The sequence below is a fragment of the Pygocentrus nattereri genome, chromosome 21 (assembly GCF_015220715.1).
Source record: "Pygocentrus nattereri isolate fPygNat1 chromosome 21, fPygNat1.pri, whole genome shotgun sequence".
Taxonomy (NCBI): Eukaryota; Metazoa; Chordata; class Actinopteri; order Characiformes; family Serrasalmidae; genus Pygocentrus; species Pygocentrus nattereri.
Window position 1 is genome coordinate 28240406 of NC_051231.1, and position 9643 is coordinate 28250048.

General features: G+C 43.0%; 1 protein-coding gene across 6 annotated transcripts in view; it reads right to left on the reverse strand.

Annotated features, from left to right (window-relative positions):
* The window catches only part of magi1b (membrane associated guanylate kinase, WW and PDZ domain containing 1b), a 230809-nt gene that overhangs the window by 98820 nt on the left and 122346 nt on the right, over nt 1–9643 (reverse strand). The window lies entirely within an intron of this gene.

A 9643-nucleotide genomic window follows, 5' to 3' on the forward strand; every position in this document is an offset into this window, starting at 1 on the left:
ACTAATGCTCCAATGGTGTCAGATGTGGGAACGCTTTTAGAGGCTCTCCAGATGTCTGGTTCCTATCACCACCACTTTGAATATTCTGAAGCATTTCACTTCACATCAGTCCACTCTAACTGTTTACATCTCAAGCATTTAATTATACAAACATTTCTGAAAATTTGTGGAATTCCTATTCAAAGGCAATAGCATTAGACAAAAAGGAGATATGAGCTACTTCTTGCCCAGTTAAAATTATATTGGTTACTTGCGGTATCAGAACTGAGAAAGAAACTTGGTCCTAGATAAGAAATGATTGCGTTCCTGTCTTCGAATCAGAGTTTCTTATTTGGGCAAGACACTGTCAGACCCCAACTTCCACACTTATGCATACACCTTTATCAGCAGTGGTTCATTTAACCAAACCATTCAAGCCATATTCATCCCTTCAACAGTTGGATTGAGATTAAAACACATCATTTGCTCTGCTTATGTCATGTCTCAATGGCTTTTGGATTATAGCCTACGATCACACAGCTACCTCAACATACACCCCACTCCAACCCATTCTCATTAGCTGTGGGTCAAAGAATCAGAGGGGTAGTGAACAAACAAGTCAGGGAAATTTCTGCCCTGGACAACTGTAAATGCTGTTATTGTGAAATGGAAGGAGCAATAAAAGCTCAGTCATGAAGCAGCAGACTACACAAACTAAGAGCAGGACCACCAAGAGTCAAAGTGTGTTACATGTAAAATAGCTCACTACAGCCTCATAAAAAGGGTCTTCATGGCCAAGGAGCTGCACACAAGCCTAAGATCACTTTGCACAATGCCAAGCACAGGCGGGAGAAGTGTGAAGCATGGACTCTGGAGCAGTGGAAACGTGTTCTCTGGAGTGATTAATCACACTTCACTTAGCCGATGCAAGGAGAATGTGACATACTGGAATGCACAGTGCCAGCACTAAAGTTTGGCGGAGGAGGGATAATGGTCTGAGGCTGTTTTTCAGGGTTTGGGCCCTTTAGTTCCCATAAAGGATGATGTTAATGCTACAACATACAAGGGATAGAAAACATTTTAGATAATTAAGTGTTTCTAACATTGTGGCAACTGTTTGGGTACTTTCCTTTTCTAGCATGACTGAGACCCTGTGCACAAAGTGAGCTCCATAAAGACATAGTTTGATGAGTATGGTGTGGGGGAGCCCTGATCTCAACCGCACTTAACTCCTTTGGGATGAATTGGAATATCAAATTGTAAGCCAGGCCTCTCGTCCAACATCAGTGTCTGACCTCAGAAATTCTCTTTTGACTGAATAGACAAAAATTTCCACAAACGCTCCAAAATCTTGTGGAGCTTTCCCAAAAGAGTGGAGGCTGGAGGGTCAACTCTATATTAATGCCCAGTTTTAGAATGGACTGTCCGTCAAGCTCACAAAAGTGTGATGGTGCCTACATAACTTTTGGCCTTATAGTGTACCATTCAGCCTTTCCAGTCCAGTGCAACAGTAGTGACCTACAAGTAGATGGGGTTTGCCTATTTGACATATTTTTGTAACAATAAACAAAACACTTCCATATATCAAGTTTTAGCCTCATATATCAGTGCGAAACTAAAGCTTTGGACGGCAAACATCTTGGCTGATTGACTATACTTGGGATGACAGGGGTATAAATAAATTTGTATTTTTTCTAGCCAAACTATTCCTTAAACTGAGCACTGCTGTGGGTGTACAGGCAACAAGATGTTCGCTCGCTGGAAAAGAGCAGTGTAGCTTCACAGCAGATCAGCATCAGCCATCAGAGCTGCTACACTGCAGCCTGAGAGCATGTCAAACACACACACAGAGCACAAGCTGCTGCTGTAGTCTTTCATAATTGCACAACTACACCTGCGCGTTGCACCTTCTGTATCCGAAGACGACTGCAAACTTCACCACTGCTTCATCATCCGAGACTAAAGTGGCACAATATGGCCAAAATACTGCATATTGTGATATGCCTTGTTATAAGGGCACAGCCATGAGAGGGCGTGGGGGAGGATTTCTGGCTCCTTAAAGAAAAATTTTAAAATCCCTAATGCCATTGAAAACATTTCAACAGCAAAGCTGGGACAGGGACAAAGACCAGGAATTCTGAATGGCTAACAGCTTAAACACATGATGCAATCGTGTGGTTATTCAGGTATGGCTAATCCTCTATGAGCAAAGACGAGTCAAGTCAACTCAAAATATCAGCAAAAAGCCAGTTTAAGAACAACATGCCTCAACAAGTGATTGCATTGCTTCTTGGTGCTTTACCAGCGCATAACATCGAAAGATTCAGTAAAACCAGAGAAATCTACGAAGCCCCGCTGGTGACAGCCTGTATAAATAAAAATAATGAGTGGCCACGACTTAGTAAGGCATGGGAATGAGATGATCAAGTCGCTTTACTAAGTCATTGCTACGCATTATGTTTATTAATACAGGGTGTCACCAGCGGGGCTCTGTAGAAATCGTTGTATGGAAAAGGCAAGGCTGAAAAATGACAGTGAATGACCTTCAATTTCAATTTCAGTGACAGATATCACCTCAAGGGTCCATTTGTTACTGCATGCACAAATGCTAAATTAAAACCGTACTATTTACAGTGGAAGACATCTACAAATGCTATTGACCACTTTGGGCTCGAGGTAATCCAAAATGGACAGAGGTATAGTGGAAATGTGTGCTGTGGTCTGACGAGGTGGAATCTGTGGCATGAGTCACTTTCACAGCCGACATACATACACACACTAAATATAACTATTTTTCTTCTCCTCATAATTTGAACACACCTTTTACACTTTACATTGTGTGTAAATTTCATGATAAATGGACCAAAAGAAGTGGTTCCTTTGTGGAGGGTTTAACTATGAGGTGACGTATAAAAAATAGAAAAGGTAGAAATATTAAACTCTTCACAGGCGTAGCAAACTGTATATCACTTTTCAGAAGAGTTTATTTTCTTTTACATAGTTTGAAATTTCCTGTTGTCCTTTAAGTTGTGTACGGATTTCATGATGAAAGGACAAACAAACACCCAAAAATTTACCTGCAAAAAGTTCTGGTTCCACTGACTTACATTAAAGTAAATTAGGTTTTTTCCTTCTCATGTAAAATGACCAATTTGGAGATACAAGGTTTTCTTCCTACAAGAGTGATATTTTACACACACACACACATACATACATACATACATACATACATATATATATATATATATATATATATATATATATATATATATATATATATACATACACATATATACACACACACATATACACATATATATACACATATTTACATACATATATATATATACACACACACACACACACACACACACACACACACACATACACACAGACACACACACACACACACATATACACAGACACACACACATATACATGTCGCATTATTTTGACCAAAATAACTGATGTGTTGCATTACATTAATACAACAGTATATACAGCACATACCACCAATACAATCTCATCTGGAACTGTGCTTTGTCAGGAGGCTCAAATCAAACTATGACTGGTTAGAGGCTCATTTGCATATTGCAGCCCTCTATAATATTAACATTGCAAGGGCCAAAATTGCAAGAACTGCTCATCAATATACTGTACAGTCCTACTGGAGGAACATTCAGCATCACTGCACTACGGGTGTGTTCGTCTCATCAGTCGTCCACTGCCACCCTGTAGCATAGCAACAATTAGAGTAGTCTCTACCCCAGGAGAGACTGGATTAGCACTCTCCTCTTCCTCTCTCATTCAGTCTCTCTTTCACTCCTGTTCTCTTCTCCATTATCTCTCGCTCACACACTCATAACGCACACAGACGCAGACACAGAGGCACACATACAGACAAACATGCCCGCATAGACACTCAGACAAGCAAGCGAGAAACGCACAGACTAGGGATGCATCGAAATCTCGGATCTCGCTGGTAATCACTCAAATTACAGCGCCCAGACAAAACTAATCCAGCTCCAATAGGGCTAAAGTTAATGTCTGTGATAATCAACATTCTGCTACGGATGCATTAAAAAACCATTAGGTTAAAAACTGTCCTTGCTTGACTTGAGTACTGGGTGTAGTTCTGAAGCCGAGTTGTGCAGTGTGTGTAATTGTGCGGCTGAGTTTGAGACAGGCCGGAGCTTCGCCGCGTATCTGGGGCTGTAGCTACAGCGCGTTGGCAGGCCAAACAGAGGAACGCATGCATTTTTAATGTAAAACCAGCCTCTATTTTAAGTCATCTGTCTTATCTAGCATCTAAGTATCTAAGCTGACACAGATTTTCAAGGAGTGTGTGTCCCAAAAATGCGACGATTAAACAGGATGAGAAACCTGAACATGACTGAACATGACTGAACATATGTTAATGGCTCCATAACATGCAAATAAATAAATAAATAAATAAATAAATAAATAAGAAACAAAACATGAAGCTTTTATACAGAGATGCTGGCCGGGCCTGTGAAGATCCGAGGCTCAGACCAGCTGATTGTTTAGGGGTTGTTTGGTATATGAATGAGGGTAAAACATGGAGCTTCAAATTAGGTTATTACTAGTTATTAATTAGGTAATAAACACCTAAAAAAATCATTAACAGGTAGTTATAACACAAATGAAAAGGGCAACAGTGACCCATTTGCCTAATGTTGAACTTTTTTTTTTTATCTATACTCTAACTTCCGATCTGGTTACTGGTTACTTATCTTTCTTTGTTTACCTCATCAATGAGCAGGTATTTATATTCATCAGATATAACAGGTCAATTATAGCTTTTTATTCATTAACCCTTATTGTGGATCATTCTCAGCACTGCAGTGACACTGATGTGTTAGTGTGTGTCATCCTGGTACGAGTGGATCAGACACAGCAGTGCTGCTGAAGTTTTTAAACACTGTGTCCACTCACTGTCCACTCTATTAGACACACATGTGTTGATGGTCCACCCTGTAGTTGTAAAGTCAGAGATGATAGCCCATCTGCTGCTGCACAATTTGTGTTGGTCATTCTCTAGTCTTTCACCCCTGGTCACAGGACGCTGTTGGCTGGATATTTTTGGTTGGTGGACTGTTCATAGTCCAGCAGAGACACTGAGGTGGTTAAAAACTCCAGCAGCACTGCTGTGTCTGATCCATAAATGATAAATCATTTACACTTGTTAGTAGTAAATCTAAGGTCTGGAAGCAGAGGCAGAAGCTGTGATCCATTCCAGACTCCAGACTGTGGCGTTCCAATCACCACATTCCTAAAAGCAGCAGATCGAGCCGCATCATTCAGTGAGCATCCAGCTCTAAAAATAACCTTGTATGAAAAAAAAATTGTTTTCCTTTACAGGGTCCCGGAGCGTGGGGATGAGGCCCCGAGTCGCCTGTCCCTTGAGCCATTCGCTCACATTTCACACGTGACCTACATTCAAACCCCTTCACTCATACGAGTTTGACTTCCTGGCCGACTTCTCGAGGAAGAAACCAAGCAATTGATCTGGCTCTGTGGTTATCAGCTCTTGGGTCAAAGGCTTTTCTGGGTTTTCAGGATTTACAATAAGCAGAAAGAGACACTAAAGAGGAATAAAATATGGCAGAAAACATGAAAGAGGGGCAGGTAAATCAGGCCTCCTAAAGGAAAAATCAAATGTACATTCTTTAGATTCTGTACCAGATCTATGAGGCTAATGCGGGTAATAAATAACGGAAGCTTACGGTCACCAATCAGCATTGTACAAACTGCATGTCTAAACCATGACATGCCCGTCTAAAACTGTGCCCAGCTGTTAAGTAACCTTAGACTTTATTTGGAATCAATAAATTTAACAAATATATGGACAAAATTCAGGCTTTGAGACGGCTGCTGCAGTTTTTATCTAGGCAATATATTGTTTTGTATTGCTGGTCAATACATTTTGATGTTTCCCTGCTGGCTGAGGAGTTTTCCGATATTTCACCAAGACAGCAGCCGAGAGCGACTTTCCAAGTGCGGCTCAGAGGCTTCTAGGCCGGCCGTTTGGATAACGCTACATTACAACTATGATGCGGCCTGGATGTCGATACTTAAGTGCTGTATTGCGGCTATGAGGCTGCCTGGACCGAGCACCTGATTATCGCTATTTTGCAGCTATGTGGCTGCTTGGGCCAAATGAACGGATGATGCCGTAGGGCTGCCTGGACTGGTACTGCTCGGTACTGTTGAGCTACGACACCTGGGAGGCCTCTCGAGCCGGCTGCCTTAGCGATGCTACATTGTAGGTGTGTGGCTGTCTGGACTGCTGGTGCTTGGCTGCGGAAAATGCTACCCCTGACATTTTCAGCCTTCGAGGCTTCATTTGTCGACCTCCTGTGTGGTTCCCTGTGGCTAAGATCCCTTTTCAGGCTTGCCAAGTGACTCTATACTGTGGTCATTGTATTGCCCCCTCGCTATCTGTTGAAACTGTTCCTTTTCTAGTTCAACAGTAATAATAACAGTGGAAACACCTACACATCAAACATTATCACAGCCATCCAACCCCTAATTGGAATATTTTTAGCAAATTAATAACGTTTGGGAGTCACCTAGTGCAGTTTCAGGCTACATCACAGTTTATAACACTTTTTTATAGCATTTGGCTGACGCTCTTATCCAGAGCGACGTACAGTTTGATCACTTTACACAGGTAGGCGAAGGTGGTGTTAGGAGTCTTGCCCAAGGAATCTTATTGGTATAGTGTAAGGTGCTTGCCCTGGTGGGGGATTCAACCCCAGTCTACACTGTAGACAGCAGAGGTGTTAACCACTACACTATCCAACCACTCAGGGTCTTCTACATGCCTTACTGCAGCCAATTGACCACTGGCATTCTCTAAAAAGGTGGACACTACAGACAACAATAACAGAAGTTCAGAAAGCCGATCACAAGATGACTGGTAACTTTTAAACTTGTAAATAATGCCCAATTCCCACCCACTGAATGTGTTACCAACCGGGGAGGATGAGGGCGAGCATGAGATCCCTCCAAGATATGTGAAGCACCACTACATCTCATTAACTGTTGCCAACATGTCAGCTCAACACGCTTGGAGGAGCATGCTGACTGCTAATAAGATTAAGTTATCCTTACGAGGAAATTCACCTCCGCATTTAACCCATCTGTGCAGTGAAACACTAGGGGGCAGTGAGCACACTTGCCCACAGCGGTGGACAGTCCTATTCACAGTGCTCGGGGAGTAGCTGAGGGCTGGGTGCCGCGCTCAAGGTCACTTCAGTCATGCTTTTATGCTTTTAGCGTCTTCATCTTGGTTAGCACTGAGTGTTGGGGGAGAGGGCGGACCAATCTACCCACCCAGAGACAGCGCCGTCTTGGATGCCCAGCCATGGATGCCTGCAGCGTCGCCAGGGATCTAACTAGTGATCGACTTTGCCAACAGGGCCAAAATTGTGATGGTTGCACCACTTGGGAGCCCCCTGAAGTTTGCTTCTCTACCTTTGCTCTGGACCTACAAGGCTAATGTAGCTAACAAGCAATGAGCCCACCACTTCGCATCATGACTGCATGCTTACATCACCATACTTGCCTTAACCTGTGTTGAGTGGTGATCTCTGATAGGCTTGCCTAATGTGGTTGATACAAAAGCATGTAGCACAGCTAAAACAGCAGCAGCCTGGTACGCAACCATCTACAGAAGAGCCTTAATGAAAGCTAACTGGGATGAGATGGGAAGGTTTGAGCTACTTCATCACTGACATATGAACTGAGATCATACATACTTGTTCATAGGTCACTTATTTCGGAGAAACGTGGACCAAGGCATGCTCTTCAGAAAGGGTGATGGGGGGTGGGGGGGGGGGAGGATGTGAAAACGCTGATCCATGAGAAATGAAACACAGAGGTAGAAGAGCATCCAAAAAATGTGGTTTATGGATTTAATTTATTTACTGTAACTGCAAAATTTGTTTACACAAAAGAAATATCTGTGAAATCACCACCATTGAGAGAGAGAGAGAGAGAGAGAGAGAGAGAGAGAGAGAGAGAGAGAGAGAGAGAGAGAGAGAGAGAGAGAGAGAGAGAGAGAGAGAGGGATGGAGAGAGAGAGAGAGAGAGAGAGAGATGAGAGTGAAGAGAGAGATGGAGAGAGAGAGAGAGAGAGAGAGAGAGAGAGAGAGAGGGATGGAGAGAGAGAGAGAGAGAGAGAGAGAGAGAGAGAGAGAGAGGGATGGAGAGAGAGAGAGAGAGGGATGGAGAGAGAGAGAGGGATGGAGAGAGAGAGAGAGAGAGAGAGAGAGGGATGGAGAGAGAGAGAGAGAGAGAGAGAGAGAGAGAGAGAGGGAGAGTGGGAGAGAGAGAGAGAGAGAGAGGGGACAGAGAGAGAGAGAGAGAGAGAGTGGGAGAGAGAGAGAGGGAGAGTGGGAGAGAGAGAGAGAGAGAGAGAGAGAGAGAGAGAGATGAGAGTGAAGAGAGAGAGAGAGAGAGAGAGAGAGAGAGAGAGAGAGAGAGAGAGAGAGAGAGAGAGAGATGGAGAGAGAGAGAGAGAGAGAGAGAGATGGAGAGAGAGAGAGAGAGAGAGAGAGAGAGAGAGAGAGATGGAGAGAGAGAGAGAGAGAGAGAGAGAGAGAGAGAGAGAGAGAGAGAGAGAGAGAGAGAGAGAGAGAGAGGGGGATGGAGAGAGAGAGAGAGAGAGAGAGCGAGAGAGAGCGAGAGAGAGAGAGAGAGAGAGAGGGAGGGAGGGAGGGAGAGGTGTGATGGAGGACAGTGATAAACGACTGCGTGAACTGTTAGGATTTCTTCAGGGAGCTGAAACGCCCTGTGTTGTTAAGAGACGTGGGTAAATATAGACGATAAGCAGGAGGGCAGAAGAATACGATCACGCTCTGAAGCTCATTCCTCACTCTGCTCTTCCACACTGCCTAAAGGTGCAGCTGCTATTGAACCCCCGATGACATGAGTGAGCACGAGCAGGTTCATTACCTCAGATAACCTTCCTTTACATCAGCACTTTACACACGGCACACTTACAGCAGCGGTGGGACAGTAACTGAGCGCTCCTGGTGGGCTGCTGGTTCAGTTCTTGACTGAGGATGGTGGACAGTCATGCTGCAATGGACCTTTGTCCATTTTTAGATAACAGTTTATGTTTATCATACAGGTGTGTGTGTAATTATATATATGTATATATATGAGTAAGAAGGTTGCAGGTTCTAACACTGTCAGCCTGACCCAACTTGAACTTGTGACATAGATTTCACTGCTGTTGGAGCAAAACCTCATATCTCCAAAATGGAAACTTTACAGGAGAAGAAAAAAAAAAAAACGTGCTTTACTTCTAATGCAAGTCAATGGAACCAGACTTATTTTGAGATGTTTCTTTTGATTCAATTTTGACAATGTAAAGGACAACAGGTTTTCAAATTATGTCAAAAACTGAAAAATGACAAAAATGGAGATACAAGGTTTTGTTCCAACAGCAGCGATTTACTGTTACGAGCGAGGGTGATTATCAGATCTCCCACAAAACAGGATTTAAATAAAAATAAAACCACTAATCTCATCCATGTTGTGGCTCTTGCTGTTTTTAAAGAGCTATTATTATTGGAAACTGATATCATCAGCTGATACAGGGAGATTCACATCATCAGCTGATACAGGGAGA